This window comes from Rattus norvegicus, chromosome 13 (assembly GCF_021556685.1).
Source record: "Rattus norvegicus strain SHRSP/BbbUtx chromosome 13, alternate assembly SHRSP_T2T, whole genome shotgun sequence".
Classification (NCBI taxonomy): Eukaryota; Metazoa; Chordata; class Mammalia; order Rodentia; family Muridae; genus Rattus; species Rattus norvegicus.
The window spans coordinates 52,085,985-52,109,936 of record NC_141546.1 but is presented as its reverse complement, the minus strand read 5'-3'; the positions used below and the strand labels follow the sequence as shown (position 1 = coordinate 52,109,936).

General features: G+C 41.5%; 1 long non-coding RNA gene across 1 annotated transcript in view; it reads right to left on the bottom strand.

Annotated features, from left to right (window-relative positions):
- Positions 1-1,015: 1,015 nt before the first annotated feature.
- Positions 1,016-23,952, bottom strand: part of LOC148001644 (uncharacterized) — a 50,236-nt gene continuing 27,299 nt past the window's right edge. The window contains exons 2-4 of the long non-coding RNA XR_015635987.1: positions 10,175-10,327; positions 1,743-1,928; positions 1,016-1,272 (exon numbers count right to left, since the gene is read on the bottom strand). This is a non-coding gene — a long non-coding RNA (uncharacterized LOC148001644). The remainder of the gene's footprint in view (positions 1,273-1,742; positions 1,929-10,174; positions 10,328-23,952) is intronic.

The following is a 23,952-nucleotide window of genomic DNA, read 5'->3' as shown; positions in this document are numbered from 1 at the left end:
TATTTATAATAGCCAGAAGCTGGAAAGAACCCAGATATCCTTTGACAGAAAGGACAAATACAGAAAATGTGGTACATTTACACCATGGAGTACTACTCAGTTATTAAAAACAATGACTTTGTGAAAATCTTAAATGCATGGATAGAACTAGAAAATATCATCTTTCACAAAGTAACTCAGTCACAAAAGAACACACATAGCATACATTCACTGATAAATAAATATTAGCCCCAAAGCTCAGAATACCCACAATTCTTACAATTCAGTACTCAGAATACTTACAACTCACAGACCACATGAAGCTCAAGAAGAAAGAAGACCAAAGTGTGATTGCTTCAGTTCTTCTTAGAAGGGGGAACAAAATAATCACAGGAGAAAGTACAGAGACAAAGTGTGGAGCAGAGACTGAAGAAAAGGCCATCCAGAGACTGCCCCGCCTGGGGATGCATCCCATATACAGACACCAAAGCCAGACACTATAGTGAATGCCAAGAAGGGCTTGCTGACAGGAGCCTGATAGAGTGGTCTCCTGTGAGGCTCTGCCAGAGCGTGACAAATACAGATGTGGATGTGCTCAGCCAACCATTGGACTGAGCATGGGGACCCCAATAGATGAGGTAGTGGAGCTGAAGGGTTTGTAGCCCGATAGGAGGGACAATGATATCAACCAACCAGACCCCGAGAGCCAGCAGGGACCAAACCACCAACCGAAGAGTACATACACATAGCTCCAGTTTCATATGCAGAAGTAGATGGGCTTGTCTGGCATCAGTGGGAGGAGAGGCCCTTGGCCCTGGGAAAGCTCGATGCCCCAGGCTAAGGGTATTCCATGGCAGGGCAGTGGGAGTGGATGGGTGAGCAGATGGGTGGGGGAGCACTCTCATAGAAGCAGAGAGGAGGGGAGATGGAATAAGGGGCTTGTAGAGGGAAAACCAGGAAGGGGGATAACATTAGAAGTGGAAATAAATACAATATCTAATAAAAAATAAAGTTAGAAATAAAAAAGCCATCCCTGTTAACTGTTATACCACATTTATTAACATAATTATGACATTTATATCTAATAATTAGTGAAATTTCAATGCATGAAATCTTTTAATAAGAAGTATTTTTTGATTAGTTGTATGTCTCTCAAGGGACCATTTGGCATTGATGAGTCTTTTGGTGTGCCTAGTTTCTTCTGGTTACATTGCGGTTCCTCTCAACTTCCGTGTTCCAACGGTCCTTGTTCTCACAGAACAGCAAGGTCTTAAATTACGTTTACTGGGAACCCTGAAAAGACCAAAAAGGATGGAAGGTATGTACCCAAGTCTAATGTGTAACATCTCAAATTGTGTCTTCTAGTGCTTTACAAGAAGCACTGTACCTGTAGAAGACTGGTATTAACATCTGTGCTTACAATGAGACTGAGGTCTAGAAACCCTAAGAAGTCTAGACGAAATTGCTGACATGGCAACAAATGTATCCAGTACTTGAAGTCGGGTGTGTTCAGTTTTAAACTGGTAGATCATGATTGACTACTAAAAACTAAAGCGCGAAGTAGCATAGATTTATACTAATGATGAGACGGTAATGACGGTGACCATCTATGCATCCTTTAACTGGTGAGTAAAGTGAGCTGATGAGCTCAGCTTGGCCTCATTCCTTCCTTCCAATGCTCTTTCAGGTTTTCTGATCACCACCAACTCAGAATACTGATTGGATCCCAGTAGACTGTTTGTCTGTCTGTCATCAGTACCTACTTTCCTGTAATTGCCTTGGCTCCAGGATCATCCAGGAGTGCATTTTCATAGAAACCACATAGGAAGCTCTTTTATTGCAAATTCAAATACAGTTGCTCTTCTCAGACCAGGGAGAGTCTTCTACATGAAGGGCTGAAGTCAGCCCGGACATGTTATTTTAAGGACGTCTGTGTTCATTCTGAGAATCTAATAGGAAAATAGAAGTAGGGTTAGCAACTAAGTGGAGCTCCTGGGACATTCAAATTAATCCAGGGAGCAGAGAGATGAGCCCATATGTTTTCAATTTTCCATCTGCCTAATAATTTTTACATCATCTTCATGATATTAAATTCATTATAAAGACTCTTAATTCATTTTACTGTAGCTTTGTCATTATGCCTACACAAGATGGATATAATATCAAGTCCTTCCAGTAAGTAAAATATTTTCAGAGGAATATTTTCAGTTTACTAATGCTTTACAGAGCTTGTTGTAATAGGAAAAAAGTCAAATGTATTACTACGTTTGTAATTCTTTCCAACATATCATATTCAGTGGGTTCCAAAAAAAATATCCCAGACTCCTGTTAAGAGTGAAAGGCAGGGAAGACAATTATATACAAAGGAGAGATAATTAGAATGTTCAGACAATGGCGGTAAATGCTTCATATGCATTACTACAAACATATCTACTTCTAAATGTGACACGAAGCTGAGGGCCTTGTTGCTATGGGACAGAAACTTTACCTTTAGAAAGCACTGAATAACAATTGGGAAAGTGTGTGTAAAATTGTTGAGGTTTTTTTTTTTACACAGGAATGAATAGAATCTACGCCATCACTTGTCTCCTGGTTTTTCCCCCAACATATGGAAATCTGCCTATGGTCAAGCTCTGTTGCAGGGTACAAATAAACGACTTCCCATTTTCACGTGGATACTTGTGACCAATGATTAATCCCTGTTTGACAGCTTATCCAATGCCCTGTTATTTAATTATGATAGTGTAAAATGAAACAATTAGTTTTCAGGTGAAAGGTTTAAGATAATGTGTGACCCAGTGCAATGCCAGCATGAATGGGATGTCTGCCTCCAAGCCTGATGACCTAGAATTGAACCCAGAACCCATGTGGTAAAAGTAGAGAATCTGTCCTCTGGTATACACACACACACACACACACACACACACACACACACACACATGCATGCACACACATCCATACAAACATGCACACACATACTACACACATACATAGCACGAACATGCACATACACATACACACTAACAGACATACAAACATATGTTCCACATAAGCATAAATGCATGCATGTGGGAATGTGCTTGGGCACACACACCCGTGCACACATACAGCAAGCTAAATGAATAAATAAGCATAAACAAAAATGAAATAAAACCACAGGATAAATAGAAGACAGGCATTTGCCTGCTGAACCGCATAGGATCTTAGTACAAATAGGATGTTCACTCTTCAGTTCAATTCCCCAGATACACATACTAGAGAGAACCAGCCCCTGCAGTTTGTACTCTGACCTCCACATGTACACTGTGGTACTTGTGTACCCGTCGAACACACGCACACGCACACGCACACGCACGCACGCGCGTGCGCGCGCACACACACACACACACACACACGGCATTAAAGAATTTAAAGAAAAAGGTCAGCAGTCAGGGAGCTTCCTAAGGCTCTGACTGGGCCCCTGCTCATCTGATCCTGCAGGTGGTCACAGCACTATAAGGACAAGGGGAAGACCAAGCAAGCTTTCTTTGCTACTGCTGCATAAGCGCAGCTTCTCAATCCTGTTAGAATTGCCTTGCAACCTTTGCTTCTTCTGATTCTTTTTAAATGTCTTCCCGCAGGAATTGGGAACAAGTCCCTGTATATCACCCCTCAGTTTTCAAATCCGTTACGATAGCAGATTGATTCTAAGGGAACATGAGCGTGTTCTATCACCTAACCTGACCTCTTATAAGCATGCGTCATCTCACGTGTGTCTGCATTTTACCCAAATCAGCCTGTCACCGTTCTTTTAAACTTAATGCTTCTCTATGATTGTCCCCTGCTCAGAGAGTACATTGTCCCCTGATCTTAAGTTCTGGAACTCAGGAGTTAAACACGGGTCTTAGCTGAAAATCAAGGTGTCAGCAAAGTTTCTTCTGGAAGCTCCAGGGGAACATCTGTTTTTAGAAGCCACCTGCCTTTCTTGGCTCATGGAATTTATAGATCCCTTTCTCTGTCTTCAAGGCCAGATGTGTGACATCTTCAAAGTCTTTGCTCTGCCTCTGATCTCCTCCTTTCATTTATAAGAACCTGTGGGATTACAGCGGGACCACCCAGAAAATGCAGAACAGCATTTCATGTCAGCATTCCTAAATGTAAGTGTTCAAATTCCCTTTCCAATGTAGAATCAGTTACAAGTTTCTTAAATTGAATGCAAACTGATTTTAAGAGAGGGAATATTTAGTCCACTGTAACGACTGGGGAATTTTTCACAGTCCTCTCATAGCCTGATCTCACAAGTATTTATTGTAATTAATTGGACATTAAACTGCCTGAGGATCCAGCTATACCTCTCTTGGGCATATACCCAAAAGATGCCTCAACATATAAAAGAGACACGTGCTCCACTATGTTCATCGCAGCCTTATTTATAATAGCCAGAAGCTGGAAAGAACCCAGATGCCCTTCAACAGAGGAATGGATACAGAAAATGTGGTACATCTACACAATGGAATATTACTCAGCTATCAAAAACAACGGCTTTATGAAATTCGTAGGCAAATGGTTGGAACTGGAAAATACCATTCTGAGTGAGCTAACCCAGTCACAGAAAGACATACATGGTATGCACTCATTGATAAGTGGCTATTAGCCCAAATGCTTGAGTTACCCTAGATGCCTAGAACAAACGAAACTCAAGATGGATGATCAAAATGTGAATGTTTCACGCCTTCTTTAAAAGGGGAACAAGAATACCCTTGGCAGGGAAGGGAGAGGCAAAGATTAAAACAGAGACTGAAGTAACACCCATTCAGAGCCTGCCCCACATGTGGCCCATACATATACAGCCATCCAATTAGACAAGATGGATGAAGCAAAGAAATGCAGACCGACAGGAGCCGGATGTAGATCGCTCCTGAGAGACACAGCCAGAATACAGCAAATACAGAGGCGAATGCCAGCAGCAAACCACTGAACTGAGAATAGAACCCCCGTTGAAGGAATCAGAGAAAGAACTGGAAGAGCTTGAAGGGGCTCGAAACCCAATATGTACAACAATGCCAAGCAACCAGAGCTTCCAGGGACTAAGCCACTACCTAAAGACTATACATGGACTGACCCTGGACTCTGACCTCATAGGTAGCAATGAACAGCCTAGTAAGGGCACCAGTGGAAGGGGAAGCCCTGGGTCCTGCTAAGACTGAACCCCCAGTGAACTAGACTGTTGGGGGGAGGGCGGCAATGGGGGGAGGGTTGGGAGGGGAATACCCATAAGGAAAGGGAGGGGGAGGGGGGAGGGGGATTTTTGCCCGGAAACCGGGAAAGGGAATAACACTCGAAATGTATATAAGAAATACTCAAGTTAATAAAAAAAAAAAAGAAAGTCTGCATATTGTAGAAAACTATGTTACAATTCCTGCTAAGGTGACACCTGATAAAAACTTAAGTTTTGTATTTTATAATTCTTGTCTCCTCACTTTCATTTCCCAATACACTCCCTACTTTGTAATTTAGTATGCCTACCATCATATTGCACATACACTATGCATGCAAAAATAGGTCTGCCTAATGCAAGATCCATTTTAGTGAAAGAATACCAGTGAAGTCCATCTTCTGTTATTATTTAACCATGAAAGCATTACAACATCATTTAAAAGCCTTGAGAGTAGAAGGTAGTGATTATGAAAGCTAGGTTTCCAAGACAAGAAAATACTCAGGGCTTACCTTGATAGAATTGAGGGGATCCTCAACCCCTCTCTCTCCAGGAAGGAAACAGCGTAATGAAGGAATAGTGCGGTGAACAAGACCTCATATGCAAAGTGGCAGAGCCAAGATCTCTCGAAAGTGTCTCCAGAGACATTAGCTCTCCCCTGCAGCTCGTCTCGCCAAACCTGAGATGTGCAGCCAGAACTCAGGGTGGCTGCTCAAATGTATTTGCTTTATTTTGTTCATAACATTTTGGCATAAATGATAAAGACCTTCAGAGCATGATTTTCCTTTATCGGATCAGCACATGTTATGTGCATAATCAATCTAAAGTAAGCATCTTAAAGAGCATGCAAGATATATAGCTTTGAAATATGTCCTCTGAAATGATCAGGGAAGTTTATTCAGGGCTTCAAGCAGAGTGCGCAGATCACTAGACAGGGGCGGCAGGAGCAGTCAGAGAGCTGCTGTGGCCTGTTGGGTTGGGCCTCTGTATTCGCTTCCTACAACTGAGGCCAAGAAACAGCTGAGCTGCAGCACTAATGGGCTTCAAAGTAGCCGTCACCATCATCTCTGTGTGTGACATTCAGCCTCTGGCTTTGGAACAGGCTCTTTTATAAGCTCAGTAGTTTATTTGAGACCCTCAGCTGTTTAATTTGTCTCAAATGAAAGGTTAGTGGGTTATTAGGAGAATTAAGCTACTAAAAAAGAAGGCAAAATATTAGGTTTTGTTGCACCGTTTAAACTTTAAGGCCTAAGACAAAATTGTTTTTAATGTTGGTTACTCAGATTTGTGTTGCTATAACATAGTTTTTGAGATAATTGATTTAAAAAGAGGAAAGGTTTAAATTGACTTCCCAGTGCCTGAATTGGCAGAATTCAGATTTGACAGTTCTGAATTCCTCAAGACTGAAAGATGAAATTTCTCATTTATTCTCTTTAGAGGCTCAAAGAGATAATAGCACTAATTATGACAGTGGTTTTCTGTGAGTTAATTCTTGGAAGAATTTATAGATGTTTGTATTATTTCTACATTATACACCAAACTTAAGGCAGAAACATTGTAAAGAGATTATAAAGTGTGTGCAAAGCTTTGTGCTTGAGTCTAGCACCAAGGAAGAGTGGTGAGAAACTTCCACATGATCACAGACTTCTCTTTCTTTTATGTACTTTAGTAGAATTTGTAATCACCATACAAACAGACGTCTGAACATGTCTATATTGAAAGGCACTAAAGACACTTGGTATTTGTATTTCTCCAAAATGTTGTACATTTATATTCATAATGCTTTTTAATTTTTATTTCTAGTTCGCATATCTGACCACAGACATGGCTCAACTCAGTTTCCAAGGTCCTCATGCTCCAGCAGAGCTACTGAGCATAAAGATGGGCAACAGTCTTTGAGACGTGGGGTAAGAATGTCTACATCTATGTTCTTCTGCTCTCACAATCCTAGGCCAAAAGTCAATGCATTATCATTGGCTTATGAAGACCACTATCTTTACCGGGAAATAAGACACAATACTTAATTCACCTTGATTCTGTGTATTGAGTTAAACTAAAATATGGTAGAGTTCTCTGTGAATGAAAAGCTTCTAGGAGAATTTATTCAATTATAGAAAAACTCTCTGAGGTGATAGGGTGGTTCTTTTATTAGTGGGGCAAATATTATAATAATTTTTGTTAAGTTGATTAAGATATTTTTGTTAATCATAGGAGTTAAAAACACTAATGGAACAATAGAGCTCCTGCACAAATAAAATTGATTTTCAAAATGAATTCAAAATAAAACATACAACTCTGCCTTAACTTGCTTCCCTAATCTTGATATAAAACAACACAATCAAATTCCCTTTAGACATATGTTCATAAAGACTTGATGACTTGATTTTGAAACTAATTCCCATTCTGAAAAGGATTCGCGAATTGTCACCCTCAACATCTGCTCTACTGAGTAGACGTTGAGACCTATTTTAAATGCTCTAGAACCTGACTGTGGTATCAACTGCAGGCACAAATTAACAGATAGAATCAGGATAGGACAGATTTGCAGTGTCCTCAGAATGTGATAAAACACTTTGTTGTAAGTATTTGTTGGTCCTGTGACTATTGCCAGTCATTCTCTCTAGCTAGGGCAACCTTGAGGTGTCTATTCTGGGTAACTGGGAAGGCGATTGGGTCTAAATAAGGTATTTTGGCTTAGAGAAGGAATAACTGATTTCACTTGGTTATATTATGCTTAAGGGATTCTTGGACCAAAAGAAAATGTTATTGAAGTGTCATAATATTCAAGTATTGTCCTGAGTTTTATCTTCCATAGTTCTTAAGAACTGTAAGTACTCATTGTCTTATCGCTCCAACGGTCACAGCTAGTATGATCACATTAGGTGGGTCTTGGAATATCAGCCTTTTAAAACAGTGCTTGCATTTGAGCCAAAGATTTAATACCATAATGTAATGTTTAAATGTCCTCCATTATCAAAGCATGAGCATTCATGGACACTCACATGAACAAACTTAGACCATAAACATTACTGTGACAGGTATGAATGGGTGACATTAAAAACTTGGACATTTTAGACCTAAAAGTAAGGTCTTGTGCTGTAACGTGTGTCTTTGGCTGCCTTTTAATTACAATACAGCACGAATTGCCTCGTCCACATAAATGCCACTAAGTTATGATTAAATATGTCCCTCAGTGACACTGAGTATGAGGTGTCAGTCCTTCTGTTAGACAGCTACTGTCACGTTAGGAATTATATAAATTAAACTTTATAGATGTTTCCCAGGCCTCACGCACCAAACCGGTTATCTCAGAAAGTGGAGAGCTGTTGCTGCCTCAATAAATGTGGTTCAGGCCCTCATCATGGAGGCGGAACATGACAAAGGCGTAGAAGAATAAAAAGTTAGCCACTCTCCTATAAATCACCATCCATTGCTACCTGGCACTGCAGTCAATCCCTAATGTGTTTTTGTGTGGTTCAGAAAGGCCACACAGACCTATTGCAGTAGAATAAAGATGAATCAGAGCAGTTTTAAGTTGGCCTGCTGAACTGAGAGGCTGGGACTCCACGAGTGGTTAGTCCTCACAGTAGTTTGAGCATATATCTGTAATCAGAGTGAGGGAGTTGCCTTTTAACTTCCGACTATCTCCAAATAGACTTTTGAGCCAGTATCTGACCACATGCAAACTTGCTTTATACACAAAGGTCATTTTAATCTCAAGACATAATGATCATTTTATGACTTACTAAGTTCTCATTGCTCATCATTGGTAGCAGTTTACTAGAACAATATCTAATATAAAACTCTTAATCTTAGCTCAAGCCATTCAAAGAGCAAGCATTGAACTTAGTCGACAAGTCTTTCAGGGTTAGTAGAGGGAGACTGCCAGGCCAGACTCTGGGGAAGGAGACTGCTTATGCAGTTTAGGCTGAAGGAATTGAAGAAATAGTTTAGACCAGATGCCTCCTCGTAACAGGCCACACCCACAGCCTTCTTTAATAGGTCACTTCCACACAGATTCTGGGAGCTCCAACTTGCCTTACCACTTCAAAATGTCTTTCCAGGCACTTGTTAGTGTACTGCAAGAAGCAGACCCTTTGAGAGTAAAACGTGCCGCAATCATTTGCTATTTATAACAGCAGGGAACGTGCAAATTTTCCAACTTTCTCCCAAGGTTTTGCCTCAATAAAAGATTTATTAATATTATCAACCACTGGTAAGTAGTTTCTAGAACTGTCTAAACAGCAGTAAAACATTTTTAAAATTTCCCCAAAAGAAGACAAGAAATTCTTCAAAATAACTTTATTATAAAGCCACAATGTGTTCACTTCACAAGGGTTATCTTTTCAGGCTACAGGAGTGAGAAGAGAAAGAGCACAACGCTCTTTGATTTTCTGAGGTCAATTCTACTGAACACCTTGACTCTTGAGCAAACCTGAAACTATCTGTCATAAAATCATCCTTCCATTTTACCTTGAGACAGCGCTGCATATGCCTCTACTCCGTAGGAAAACTGTTAGGTTGAACTATTGCCCTTGGCTCCCCATAAAAATCCTTCATGCATATAGAACTTGCTTTGTGTTAAGGCATGCTCTCAGCCCTTGGCACCCCTAAATCACATGGATGCAGTTAGTCATCAGATGTTTGGCTTTCCTATCTTCCCATAATCCCTTTCTCTCCATCTTTGATGTTGTTCTACAGCTTAATTGCCCTTCAGTGTTTCCAAGATGGCATGAAAGTGTAGAACACCCAAGACAAGCACAAAAGTCATGTCTTAAGTTTCTTAAAACTTAATTTTTAAAATATAAGCTTGGATACGAGCATTGCATAGGAAACTTGGAAGCCTCAACCAACTTTAGTTCCTCTGAATGCTCCCTACCTTGCCGGCTCACCAGGATGATCCATTGACATAAATCTGGTGCTGACTGAATATCTGGATGAAAAGTTTCAGAAAAGAAGAATATTGCCTGAAAGTCATGCACTTGAACCATTATTGCTCACATGGGATGAAGCCTGCATCCACAGATGTGTCCTTTTCTTTTCACAGTGAGGCTCAACAATGATGAGCCACAGCGGTGGATCTTGAAGGAGGGAGAGCCTCAGGGCTTGGGCACGTCAGCAAAACCACTGTGCTTGCATCTCTGTGGTGACTCTCTGCAAGGAGGAACAGCAGCATGGCTGTCAGGTCAGAAGCAATGATTTGTTTATGCTAAATGGAATTTGGGGTTTGTTGTTCTCTCAACCTTAAAGCCTTGATCTAGCCTCAGAACACATTTCCTTTTTGCTATAAATATGATTGTCTTCTACATACTACTCAAATTCTACCTAGGTAAAGAAAGAAACACTTTGGCAATGAACTTCCTCTCCAAATGAGGCGCTTCTTGGCGAATGCAATCAAACCATATACTGACAAGCTTCTTGTAGCCAAGGCATCTCCTGATTGGAGTCCAAGGGGTACACTCAGGTCCCTTCTTTAAAAAATACATGTTGAACCATCTCTCAATGATTTACAACTTCCTAATTTTGTCAACCATGGAATAACAAAATCAACTTAACGGAAAACATCATTTTAATTAATAGTTCTGATAGTTGAGGTAGTTGACGTGGAGTTTGATGTTTTCCACATTGATTTCCTCCAGTCTCACAAGCTAACATCTTTCTTCAGTAGATGGTTTTTCATGCAGGAACTCACAAATGACAGTGGCATGCACAGCTACAGGCAGGGCACCTACATCACCTCCCTCACCTCTCTTCCCTCTAAGGCTCAGGAAGCATCAAGGAAAAGGGGGTAGAAAGTGTATAAGTGCCATAGAGGGTGGGGCCAAAGCAAAAGAGTATCTGCAAGGAATCAAAAGGCTATGTGTACATGAATTCATACCAGCCACAGATAAGACCTGCACATGATCAAGCCAGTCAACATTTTGTGTGAAGAGAAGAGGGAATTCCTGACTGAGAAGACTTCTTGAGGAGGTAGAATCAAAAATTCTAAGGCCCCTGGTAGCAAGACCCATCCTCGGGGAGATGGCCCCATACCAATGAGTGTATGGACAGCACAAACAGGACACTGGGCTATGGAAAAAAAACAAACTTGAAATATACCAGGGGGAGGGAAGGGAAGAAAAGGGGAGGGTGTATCTGGCAGTTACTGGGTCTGGCATGGCCTTGGTGGGGACAGAATGACATGGTTCCTGTCCCTGGGACAGGGCCAGCAGATGTAGGTCTCTAGTAAATATCAATGGCTGCCAGGGGCATAAAGCTGGTTTGTATAATATGTACACATTTTACATTGCTCCATTAAAGAATGTTCTCCATGTTAATGTTAATGACTCCATGATAATCAGAGATATCACAAGTCCAGGAGGTGAAGGTGTGGCTAACGTCTCAGCAAAATGATAAATGCTAGATCCTTCAGGAATGCCCTTAAGGCTGTGGAGAACTGTAAAATCATGAATTTGAAAATATAATTTCTTAAGTATGTGAAAAATAAGGTTGCAATATGAATTATATCAGGGGCTTCACAAATCTAAAGGGACAAAGGCCATGTATTAGTGAGCCAGCTTGTCAGAAAGATACAAAGGCAGGCAGACTCCAGAGGTGAAGGTCAGCCTGAGACAGAGCTCATCTTGGTCCAGGTATGGTAGAAATGGTCATTTCAGGATGGTTTCCCACCCAGCTAGCTCAGCATATGTGCTTAACGGAGGCAGGCAGATCTCTGAATCCTTTTGGAATGTTAAAAGGAAATGCTATCCCCTAATAAGTAAGGGGTTGGGATCATGGGATGCTGATTAATAGAATGATCAAAGAAAACCTGGAGTAAATGTCTGGATTTATATGTAAAATTAAATGCTGGGCTTATGATCTACAAGAGATGAGCTATCTAGAGTTTCTTAGAATATCAAGAGAAAACTGCTTAGAGAACTGTATGGAGCAGAACACAGAGAGAGCACTGTCTAGAGATCTCCAGAGAAAGCAGAACAGAAAGAAACCTGGCTGGAAAGTTGTCTCCGGCAGAGCATGAACCACCAGTTTGGACTCACAACTTGACTTTGAGTCATTTGTTTTGATGCTTCTAAACACCCCTCTCTCAGAAACCTGGACCTAGCAGAGGTTGGGTCTTTGCAGTGAATAAGGAAGAAAGAGAAGTGCGTGTTGAATGTTATTAAAGTGCATTATATGTATGTATAAAATTCTCAAAGAATCAACAATATATTAAAATAAATTCAGGGTCTAAAGTGATGACTGATAATATCTGTTGCTTTTGTAGAGGACATGAATTCAGTTTCCAGCTCCTACATGGTGGTTTACAACAACGTGTAATTCCAGTTCCAGGGAACCCAATGTCTTGTGAGGGCACTGGGCACTGGGCACTGGGCACTAGGCACTGGGCACCGGGCATGCTATGTGTTTGTGCAGATAAGAGACAGGTAAGGATGTCATTCTATAGGGATTGTCCACCTTGCTAGGTAGACTGGCTACACAGCAAGCCCCAGGAACCCACCTATCCTTACCTCCCGAATGCTGGGACTGTAAGCATCTGATACCCCAGCTCTTGTTTGCAGGAGTTGTAGTAACTCTAACCCAGGTCCGTGTGCTTGTAAACCCTAACCAGATGGCAAACCTTACTGCTCAAGCATGACCTCGGTTGCAGGATGTAAAGAAGTCTATCTCTGTTCTCTAGGTTGGAAGGGGCTAACTAAGCTGTTGGGGGAGAAAGACATCAGTGCTTTTAGCCATTACTATATACTGTGTGTTATAATACTGATCTGCTGGACAATGCATAACTCTGCAATGCACAGACTCTTCAGTTTGGAGTGGAAACATTTACTCTGCACCACTTCATGTTTAAAAGTAAGAAAATTACGTAAATTCTTTATCTATTAAAAAGATTAGTCCCCTGCCATACCACCCTGAGTGTATCTAACTTGTCTGACCTCAGAAGCTGAGCAGGGTCAAACTTGGTTGGTTCTCGAATGGGAGACCACCCAGAACTTTTAATTTTATAGGCACTCATTGTTAAGCGTTTGCCTCAATAAATGTAGACTTTGGAGTTTCAAACCATTCGAACTTCTGAAGGTTGTGGACACTAAAAGTTGGATCACACTTTGAATTGTGAGATAAACAAGAAACTTGGGGACAAATGGTGAACGACTTTGGTTTGAAATGATGTATTTGGGTGTAATCTAGGCAAAAGGTAGGGTTGTAATAGTTAATCTCAATTACTTAGAAGCTAGAATCAACTGGGAGGTGAGCCTTTCAGCATGCCTTTGGGAGGTTATCCTGAATAGGTTAATTAAGGAAGTGAGTGTGGCTCCCAGTGAGTGGCATCCTTGCCTGGACAGGAATCCTGGATTGTTTAAGGGGGAGGGGGGAAGTGAGCCATGTACAGGTGTGCACCATCCTTTGAGTCTTGAATGTGAACATGATGTGTCTGCTGCCATGACCGCTCTGCCATGGTGGAAGGTACCCCAGAACCATGAGCCCAAATAATCTCTTTCTCCTCTGTGTTTTGTTGTTGGGGCATTTTTGATCATTAGAATGAAAAGCAACCTAGATAACCATCATTTATTTTATGCTTATATTGAAATGAAGGGTTTCAGAAGAAGAAAGAAAACCCAGATGTGTTAGTCCAAGTCTTTTAAGAAGGCAGACTCGGAGATAGGCTCCAGCTTGAAAGGGTTTTATTAGGGGAAATGCCTGTGTAAGTGAACATGAGGTGGGAGAGCGCCAGAAAAGTCTTGGAGAGTAGTCAAACTATGAATCAAGTCTGAGCTCCATAAAGGACAGACAGAAGAAAGACTGGGTAGAATCCTCTAGACCACTTTACCGCTGTAGAGAGCCTCAACAGAGCAGTGACGGATACTTGAAGCTATTGTGAGTCATCACAGAGTTGACTGCTGCGGGGCAACGGTCATGCCTCAGTCATCAAGATGTCCTTGGTAATTGACCAGAACCAATGCAAGCATAGCCTGCACAAAACTAGTGCAAAATTCAAAGAAGAGCTGAAGGATACTTTCAGCTCAGTCCCAGGTAGCTGAAGGTTCAAAGGCACATCCTGAGCTGTCACATCAGCTAATAGAGTTTCAGAATTCTGACACCACCCAATCAGAGCATCTAATAAGTAATGACCTATAAATGTCATGCCTTGTTATCCACCCATCATCAGCATGGCCCAAATCCAGGCTTCTTGGGCTTAACATTTAAATAGCTGTCATTAGGTATCCATGCCATTTACTAATGATATACAGCAGTTTTAAAACTTCTTATGTAAGTTCTCTGCACCCAAATCCCGTGGGAGGGAGAGCTAAACCTTCAGAGAGGCAGACAAGCCTGGGAAACCAGAAGAGACTGCTCTCTGCACACACATCTCAGACGCCAGAGGAAAAAGCCAAAGACCATCTGGAACCCTGGTGCACTGAAGCTCCCGGAAGGGGCGGCACAGGTCTTCCTGGTTGCTGCCGCTGCAGAGAGCCCGTGGGCAGCACCCCATGAGCGAACTTGAGCCTTGGGACCACAGGTAAGACCAAATTTTCTGCTGCAAGAAAGCTGCCTGGTGAACTCAAGACACAGGCCCACAGGAACAGCTGAAGACCTGTAGAGAGGAAAAACTACACTCCCGAAAGCAGAACACTCTGTCCCCATAACTGACTGAAAGAGAAGAAAACAGATCTACAGCACTCCTGACACACAGGCTTATAGGACAGTCTAGCCACTGTCAGAAATAGCAGAACGAAGTAACACTAGAGATAATCTGATGGCGAGAGGCAAGTGCAGGAACCCAAGCAACAGAAACCAAGACTACATGGCACCATCGGAGCCCAATTCTCCCATCAAAACAAACATGGAATATCCAAACACACCAGAAAAGCAAGATCTAGTTTCAAAATCATTTTTGATCATGATGCTGGAGGACTTCAAGAAAGACGTGAAGAACTCCCTTAGAGAACAAGTAGAAGCCTACAGAGAGGAATCGCAAAAATGCCTGAAAGAATTCCAGGAAAACATAAATAAACAAGTAGAAGGCCATAGAGAGGAGACACAAAAATCCCTGAAAGAATTCCAGGAAAACATAAATAAACAAGTAGAAGGCCATAGAGAGGAGACACAAAAATCCCTGAAAGAATTCCAGGAAAACATAAATAAACAAGTAAAGGCCATAGAGAGGAGACACAAAAATCCCTGAAAGAATTCCAGGAAAACATAAATAAACAAGTAGAAGGCCATAGAGAGGAGACACAAAAATCCCTGAAAGAATTCCAGGAAAACACAATCAAACAGTTGAAGGAATTAAAAATGGAAATTGAAGCAATCAAGAAAGAACACATGGAAACAACCCTGGATATAGAAAACCAAAAGAAGAGACAAGGAGCTGTAGATACAAGCTTCACCAACAGAATACAAGAGATGGAAGAGAGAATCTCAGGAGCAGAAGATTCCATAGAAATCATTGACTCAACTGTCAAAGATAATGTAAAGCGGAAAAAGCTACTGGTCCAAAACATACAGGAAATCCAGGACTCAATGAGAAGATCAAACCTAAGGATAATAGGTATAGAAGAGAGTGAAGACTCCCAGCTCAAAGGACGAGTAAATATCTTCAACAAAATCATAGAAGAAAACTTCCCTAACCTAAAAAAAGAGATACCCATAGGCATACAAGAAGCCTACAGAACTCCAAATAGATTGGACCAGAAAAGAAACACCTCCCGTCACATAATAGTCAAAACACCAAACGCACAAAATAAAGAAAGAATATTAAAAGCAGTAAGGGAAAAAGGTCAAGTAACATATAAAGGCAGACCTATCAGAATCACACCAGACTTCTCGCCAGAAACTATGAAGGCCAGAAGATCCTGGACTGATGTCATACAGACCCTAAGAGAACATAAATGCCAGCCCAGGTTACTGTATCCAGCAAAATTCTCAATTAACATTGATGGAGAAACCAAGATATTCCATGACAAAACCAAATTTACACATTATCTTTCTACAAATCCAGCACTACAAAGGATAATAAATGGTAAAGCCCAACATAAGGAGGCAAGCTATACCCTAGAAGAAGCAAGAAACTAATCGTCTTGACAACAAAACAAAGAGAATGAAAGCACACAAACATATCCTCACATCCAAATATGAATATAACGGGAAGCAATAATCACTATTCCTTAATATCTCTCAATATCAATGGCCTCAACTCCCCAATAAAAAGACATAGATTAACAAACTGGATACGCAACGAGGACCCTGCATTCTGCTGCCTACAGGAAACACACCTCAGAGACAAAGACAGACACTACCTCAGAGTGAAAGGCTGGAAAACAACTTTCCAAGCAAATGGTCAGAAGAAGCAAGCTGGAGTAGCCATTCTAATATCAAATAAAATCAATTTCCAACTAAAAGTTATCAAAAAAGATAAGGAAGGACACTTCATATTCATCAAAGGAAAAATCCACCAAGATGAACTCTCAATCCTAAATATCTATGCCCCAAATACAAGGGCACCTACATACGTAAAAGAAACCTTACTAAAGCTCAAAACACACATTGCACCTCACACAATAATAGTGGGAGATTTCAACACACCACTCTCATCAATGGACAGATCATGGAAACAGAAATTAAACAGTGATGTCGACAGACTAAGAGAAGTCATGAGCCAAATGGACTTAACGGATATTTATAGAACATTCTATCCTAAAGCAAAAGGATATACCTTCTTCTCAGCTCCTCATGGTACTTTCTCCAAAATTGACCATATAATTGGTCAAAAAACGGGCCTCAACAGGTACAGAAAGATAGAAATAATCCCATGCGTGCTATCGGACCACCACGGCCTAAAACTGGTCTTCAATAACAATAAGAGAAGAATGCCCACATATATGTGGAAATTGAACAATGCTCTACTCAATGATAACCTGGTCAAGGAAGAAATAAAGAAAGAAATTAAAAACTTTTTAGAATTTAATGAAAATGAAGGTACAACATACCCAAACTTATGGGACACAATGAAAGCTGTGATAAGAGGAAAACTCATAGTGCTGAGTGCCTGCAGAAAGAAACAGGAAAGAGCATATGTCAGCAGCTTGACAGCACACCTAAAAGCTCTAGAACAAAAAGAAGCAAATACACCCAGGAGGAGTAGAAGGCAGGAAATAATCAAACTCAGAGCTGAAATCAACCAAGTAGAAACAAAAAGGACCATAGAAAGAATCAACAGAACCAAAAGTTGGTTCTTTGAGAAAATCAACAAGATAGATAAACCCTTAGCCAGACTAACGAGAGGACACAGAGAGTGCGTCCAAATTAACAAAATCAGAAATGAAAAGGGAGACATAACTACAGATTCAGAGGAAATTCAAAAAATCATCAGATCTTACTATAAAAACCTATATTCAACAAAACTTGAAAATCTTCAGGAAATGGACAATTTCCTAGACAGATACCAGGTATCGAAGTTAAATCAGGAACAGATAAACCAGTTAAACAACCCCATAACTCCTAAGGAAATAGAAGCAGTCATTAAAGGTCTCCCAACCAAAAAGAGCCCAGGTCCAGACGGGTTTAGTGCAGAATTCTATCAAACCTTCATAGAAGACCTCATACCAATATTATCCAAACTATTCCACAAAATTGAAACAGATGGAGCCCTACCGAATTCCTTCTACGAAGCCACAATTACTCTTATACCTAAAACACACAAAGACACAACAAAGAAAGAGAACTTCAGACCAATTTCCCTTATGAATATCAACGCAAAAGTACTCAATAAAATTCTGGCAAACCGAATTCAAGAGCACATCAAAACAATCATCCACCATGATCAAGTAGGCTTCATCCCAGGCATGCAGGGATGGTTTAATATACGGAAAACCATCAAAGTGATCCATTATATAAACAAACTGAAAGAACAGAACCACATGATCATTTCATTAGATGCTGAGAAAGCATTTGACAAAATTCAACAACCCTTCATGATAAAAGTCCTGGAAAGAATAGGAATTCAAGGCCCATACCTAAACATAGTAAAAGCCATATACAGCAAACCAGTTGCTAACATTAAACTAAATGGAGAGAAACTTGAAGCAATCCCACTAAAATCAGGGACTAGACAAGGCTGCCCACTCTCTCCCTACTTATTCAATATAGTTCTTGAAGTTCTAGCCAGAGCAATCAGACAACAAAAGGAGATCAAGGGGATACAGATCGGAAAAGAAGAGGTCAAAATATCACTATTTGCAGATGACATGATAGTATATTTAAGTGATCCCAAAAGTTCCACCAGAGAACTACTAAAGCTGATAAACAACTTCAGCAAAGTGGCTGGGTATAAAATTAACTCAAATAAATCAGTTGCCTTCCTCTATACAAAAGAGAAACAGGCCGAGAAAGAAATTAGGGAAACGACACCCTTCATAATAGACCCACATAATATAAAGTACCTCGGTGTGACTTTAACCAAGCAAGTAAAAGATCTGTACAATAAGAACTTCAAGACACTGACGAAAGAAATTGAAGAAGACCTCAGAAGATGGAAAGATCTCCCATGCTCATGGATTGGCAGGATTAATATAGTAAAAATGGCCATTTTACCAAACGCAATCTACAGATTCAATGCAATCCCCATCAAAATACCAATCCAATTCTTCAAAGAGTTAGACAGAACAATTTGCAAATTCATCTGGAATAACAAAAAACCCAGGATAGCTAAAGCTATCCTCAACAATAAAAGGACTTCAGGGGGAATCACTATCCCTGAACTCAAGCAGTATTACAGAGCAATCGTGATAAAAACTGCATGGTATTGGTACAGAGACAGACAGATAGACCAATGGAATAGAATTGAAGACTCAGAAATGAACCCACCCACCAATGGTCACTTGATTTTTGACAAAGGAGCCAAAACCATCAAATGGAAAAAAGATAGCATTTTCAGCAAATGGTGCTGGTTCAACTGGAGGTCAACATGTAGAAGAATGCAGATCGATCCATCCTTATCACCCTGTACAAAGCTTAAGTCCAAGTGGATCAAGGACCTCCAAATCAAACCAGACACACTCAAACTAATAGAAGAAAAACTACGGAAGCATCTGGAACACATGGGCACTGGAAAAAATTTCCTGAACAAAACACCAATGGCTTATGCTCTAAGATCAAGAATCGACAAATGGGATCTCATAAAACTGCAAAGCTTCTGTAAGGCAAAGGACACTGTGGTTAGGACAAAACGGCAACCAACAGATTGGGAAAAGATCTTTACCAATCCTACAACAGATAGAGGCCTTACATCCAAAATATACAAAGAACTCAAGAAGTTAGACCGCAGGGAAACAAATAACCCTATTAAAAAATGGGGTTCAGAGCTAAACAAAGAATTCACAGCTGAGGAATGCCGAATGGCTGAGAAACACCTAAAGAAATGTTCAACATCTTTAGTCATCAGGGAAATGCAAATCAAAACAACCCTGAGATTTCACCTCACACCAGTGAGAATGGCTAAGATCAAAAACTCAGGTGACAGCAGATGCTGGCGAGGATGTGGAGAAAGAGGAACACTCCTCCATTGTTGGTGGGATTGCAGACTGGTAAAACCATTCTGGAAATCAGTCTGGAGGTTCCTCAGAAAATTGGACATTGAACTGCCTGAGGATCCAGCTATACCACTCTTGGGCATATACCCAAAAGATGCCTCAACATATAAAGGAGACACGTGCTCCACTATGTTCATCGCAGCCTTATTTATAATAGCCAGAAAATGGAAAGAACCCAGATGCCCTTCAACAGAGGAATGGATACAGAAAATGTGGTACATCTACACAATGGAATATTACTCAGCTATCAAAAACAACGAGGTTATGAAATTCGTAGGCAAATGGTTGGAACTGGAAAATATCATCCTGAGTGAGCTAACCCAATCACAGAAAGACATACATGGTATGCACTCATTGATAAGTGGCTATTAGCCCAAATGCTTGAATTACCCTAGATCCCTAGAACAAATGAAACTCAAGACAGATGATCAAAATGTGAATACTTCACTCCTTCTTTAAATGAGGAAAAAGAATACCCTTGGCAGGGAAGGGAGAGGCAAAGATTAAAACAGAGACTGAAGAAACACCCATTCAGAGCCTGCCCTACATGTGGCCCATACATATACAGCCACCCAATTAGACAAGATGGATGAAGCAAAGAAATGCAGACCGACAGGAGCCGGATGTAGATTGCTCCTGAGAGACACAGCCAGAATACAGCAAATACAGAGGCGAATACCAGCAGCAAACCACTGAACTGAGAATAGGTCCCCCGTTGAAGGAATCAGAGAAAGAACTGGAAGAGCTTGAGGGGGCTCGAGACCCCAAAAGTACAGCAATGTCAAGCAACCAGAGCTTCCAGGGACTGGGCCACTACCTAAAGACTATACATGGACTGACCCTGGACTCTGACCCCATAGGTAGCAATGAATATCCTAGTAAGAGCACCAGTGGAGGGGGAAGCCCTGGGTCCTGCTAAGACTGAACCCCCAGTGAACTAGACCATGGGGGGAGGGCGGCAATGGGGGGAGGGTTGGGAGGAGAACACCCATAAGGAAGGGGAGGGGGGAGGGGGATGTTTGCCCGGAAACCGGGAAAGGGAATAACACTTGAAATGTATATAAGAAATACTCAAGTTAATAAAAAAAAAACTTCTTATGTATGCTAGTTTTCTCTCTGTAAATACATTACCTTAGCCTTCACTGCCTAAAACAATGGTTATTATTATCTCACAGACACATTTCCTTAATTGGGCCCACTCTTTTGGATGCAACAAGGCTGAAATCAATTTTCGGGTAGGCCAAGGGGAAGATTGACCATTTATTTGAGTGTTCTGGGGAAGAATAATTCTTCCAGGATCTTTCAAAGTGTTAATGAAATTTAGTTCTTTGTGGCTGTGGGAATAAAGTGGCAGTGTCTTAGTTGGCTACCAACCATGCCTCTCTAAGAAGTCTTTCCATCTATTGCCTCTCCTACATCTCCCATTTTTTGTGTGTTTAGTGTGTCTATACTTTATGCATATGTACATATATGTATTGCATATGTGTGCTGTGTATGTGCATGAATGAAGAGGCCAGGGATACAGATTAGATATCTCTTTTTATCACTGTTCACCTTAACTTTTGAGAATGTGACTTCAGTGATCCTGGATTTTACCGATTGGCTATATTAGATCCCAGAAAGTCCCGGAGCTCCTCTACTTCCTGTTACAGCAGTGCAGGAGTTAGAGGAATGGGCCACTGTGACTGAGATTTGATTCAGGGGCTGGGGATCTAAATTCAGTTGCCCATCCTTATGCAAGAGGCAGACTAGAAACTAAGCCATTTTCCTAGCTCTCACTTTCCCTCAACTTTCAAATTCTATGACATTCTCTTTTGTTGCTCATCTTCTTCCTCCTCCCCATACTTCTCCTGTTGATCACCTTCTTCCCCTTCTTCCTCTTCCTCTTTCTCTTCTTCCTCCTCTTCTTTCTCCTCATCCTTTTCTTCCTCTTAGTGCTGATTTTGTGTGACAACTTGACACAAGCTGGAGTTATCACAAAGAAAGGAGCTTCCCTTGAGGAAGTGCCTCCATGAGATACCCCTGTAAGGCATTTTCTCAATTAGCGATCATGGGTGGGAGGACCTATTGTGGGTTCTAAGAAACCAGTTAAAAGCAAGCTGAGCAACCAGGGGAATCAACCTAGTAAGCAACACTCCTCCATGGCCTTTACATCAACTCCTGCCTCTAAGTTCCTGCCCTGTGTGAGTTCCTATCCTGACTTCCTTTGGTGATGAACAACAGTGTGGAAGGGGAGGGGAAGCTGAAGAAAACCTTTTCCTCCCAACTTGCTTCTTGATCATATGTTTTGTGCAGGAGTACAAAACCTGACTAAGACAAACTGCTACAGCATGACGGGGTATTCCTGTGACAGATTGACCATGTTTTTACTAAGACTGTGGAAGGCCTTTAGAACTTTGAGCTAGAAGAACCATTGGAATATTAAAAGCTCTGTGGGATGTTCTGTAGGAGCTTAGAAGATAATGTTAAGAATAGTGCAGAAGATGGAGGCCTGGCTTGTGAAATTTCAGAGGGAAGATGAAAGACTTATCAGGGCCATGGCTGTTTTGATTTTGAAGACTCTGTGGTTTTGGTTAGCTGGGGCTGAATAATCAGCTGTGATTAAAAAGATACCAGAACTACTAAAGCAAAACCTTCTCATTACTGAGACTATTGATTTTAGTTATCTGGGGCTAAGAAATTAGCAGTGATTAGGAAGAGATCAGCATCACTAAGGTCAAATTTTCTGGTGTTTCCTGAGAGCATAGAGAAGTTATGCTCCAGAGGCACCTATGATTGTACCTCCTGTTCACATCTAGATTTGGTAATGTATAAGATTAACCAAGGTGGTACTGGTTTTGAAACATGAAATGGTAGCAGTTGATGCTTGGCACTGTGTGAAACCAGTAGAGGCCATTGGTGAAGGTGCAGCCTCAGTGGCAGTTTAAGGTCTAGTACTGAAGGGATCATGCAGAGAAGTTGAGGCTTCCCGCCATGAGATGCTACTTCTGAAAGTGTAGTCCAGTTGCAGCAGAAGACAGCAGTGTTTTGGAAATGCCACTACCCTGAGATAACCACCAAGAACAGCAGCAGCAGTGGAGTACAGGTTGCTAGTGCCCAGAACACAAGGTGTGTGCTCAAAGGGGCAGAGCTTGAGAAGTAACCCAAGCCCTGAGAGGAGCCCAGAAGATTATGATAGGATTCCAGACATTGGACAGTTAAAGTTTGATTTTGATTTTGATTGTCACTGTGCCTTGAAATTTTTCCCTCTTAAAGTAAGAAAATATTTTAGTGGAGCCTACAGTTACGAGACTTTGAGACACTTCTGGTTTCTAGCTGGAGCCCGAACCTCGATGATCCCAGCCCACAGCTCCCTGCTCCCAAACCCCGTGAGAGAGACAGCTCATCGCCCAGACAGGTGGGCACTCCTGAGACTGCAGGGCAGGAGAGACCACCAGTACTGCCCACCCTTGCCCACATCCCTGGCCCAAGATGCAACTGTATAGGGCCTCTGGGAACAGGAAGATGGGGCACTCAAGCTGCAGGTCCACTGCTTTCCAGACTGTGCCCAGATCTGAAGGGAACCTGTCAAACAGCTCCCTGGATCTAAATCCCGTGGGAGGGAGAGCTAAACCTTTAGAGGGGCAAACACACCTGGGAAGCCAGACGAGACTACTCTCTGACCACATTTCTGACTCTAGAGGAAAATGCCTAGCGCCATCTGGGTCCCCTGTGCACAGGGACCCAAAAAAGGCGGTCTAGACATTTCTAACTGCTGGTCTCACAGAGAGCTGAAACGCAGCCATCAGGAGCAACATCAGGCCCGAGACCAGAGGTAAGAACAATTTTTCTGCTCCAAGTGACTTGCCTGGTGGACTCAGGACACACACCCACACGAAGAGCTGAAGACCAGTAGACATGAAAGGCTGCACGCCTGAAAGCAGAACACTCTGTTCCCATAACTGGCTGAAAGAAAACAGGAAAACAGGTCTACAGCACTCCTGACACAAAGGTCTATAGGATGGTCTAGCCACTGTTAGAAATAGCAGAACAAGGTAACACCAGAGACAACCTCATGGCGAGAGGCAAGCACAGGAACCCAAGCAACAGAAACCAAAACTACATGGCTTCATCAGAGCCCAATTATCCCACCAAAGCAAACACTGAATATCTGAACACACCAGAAAAGCAAGATCTAGATTTAAAATCACATTT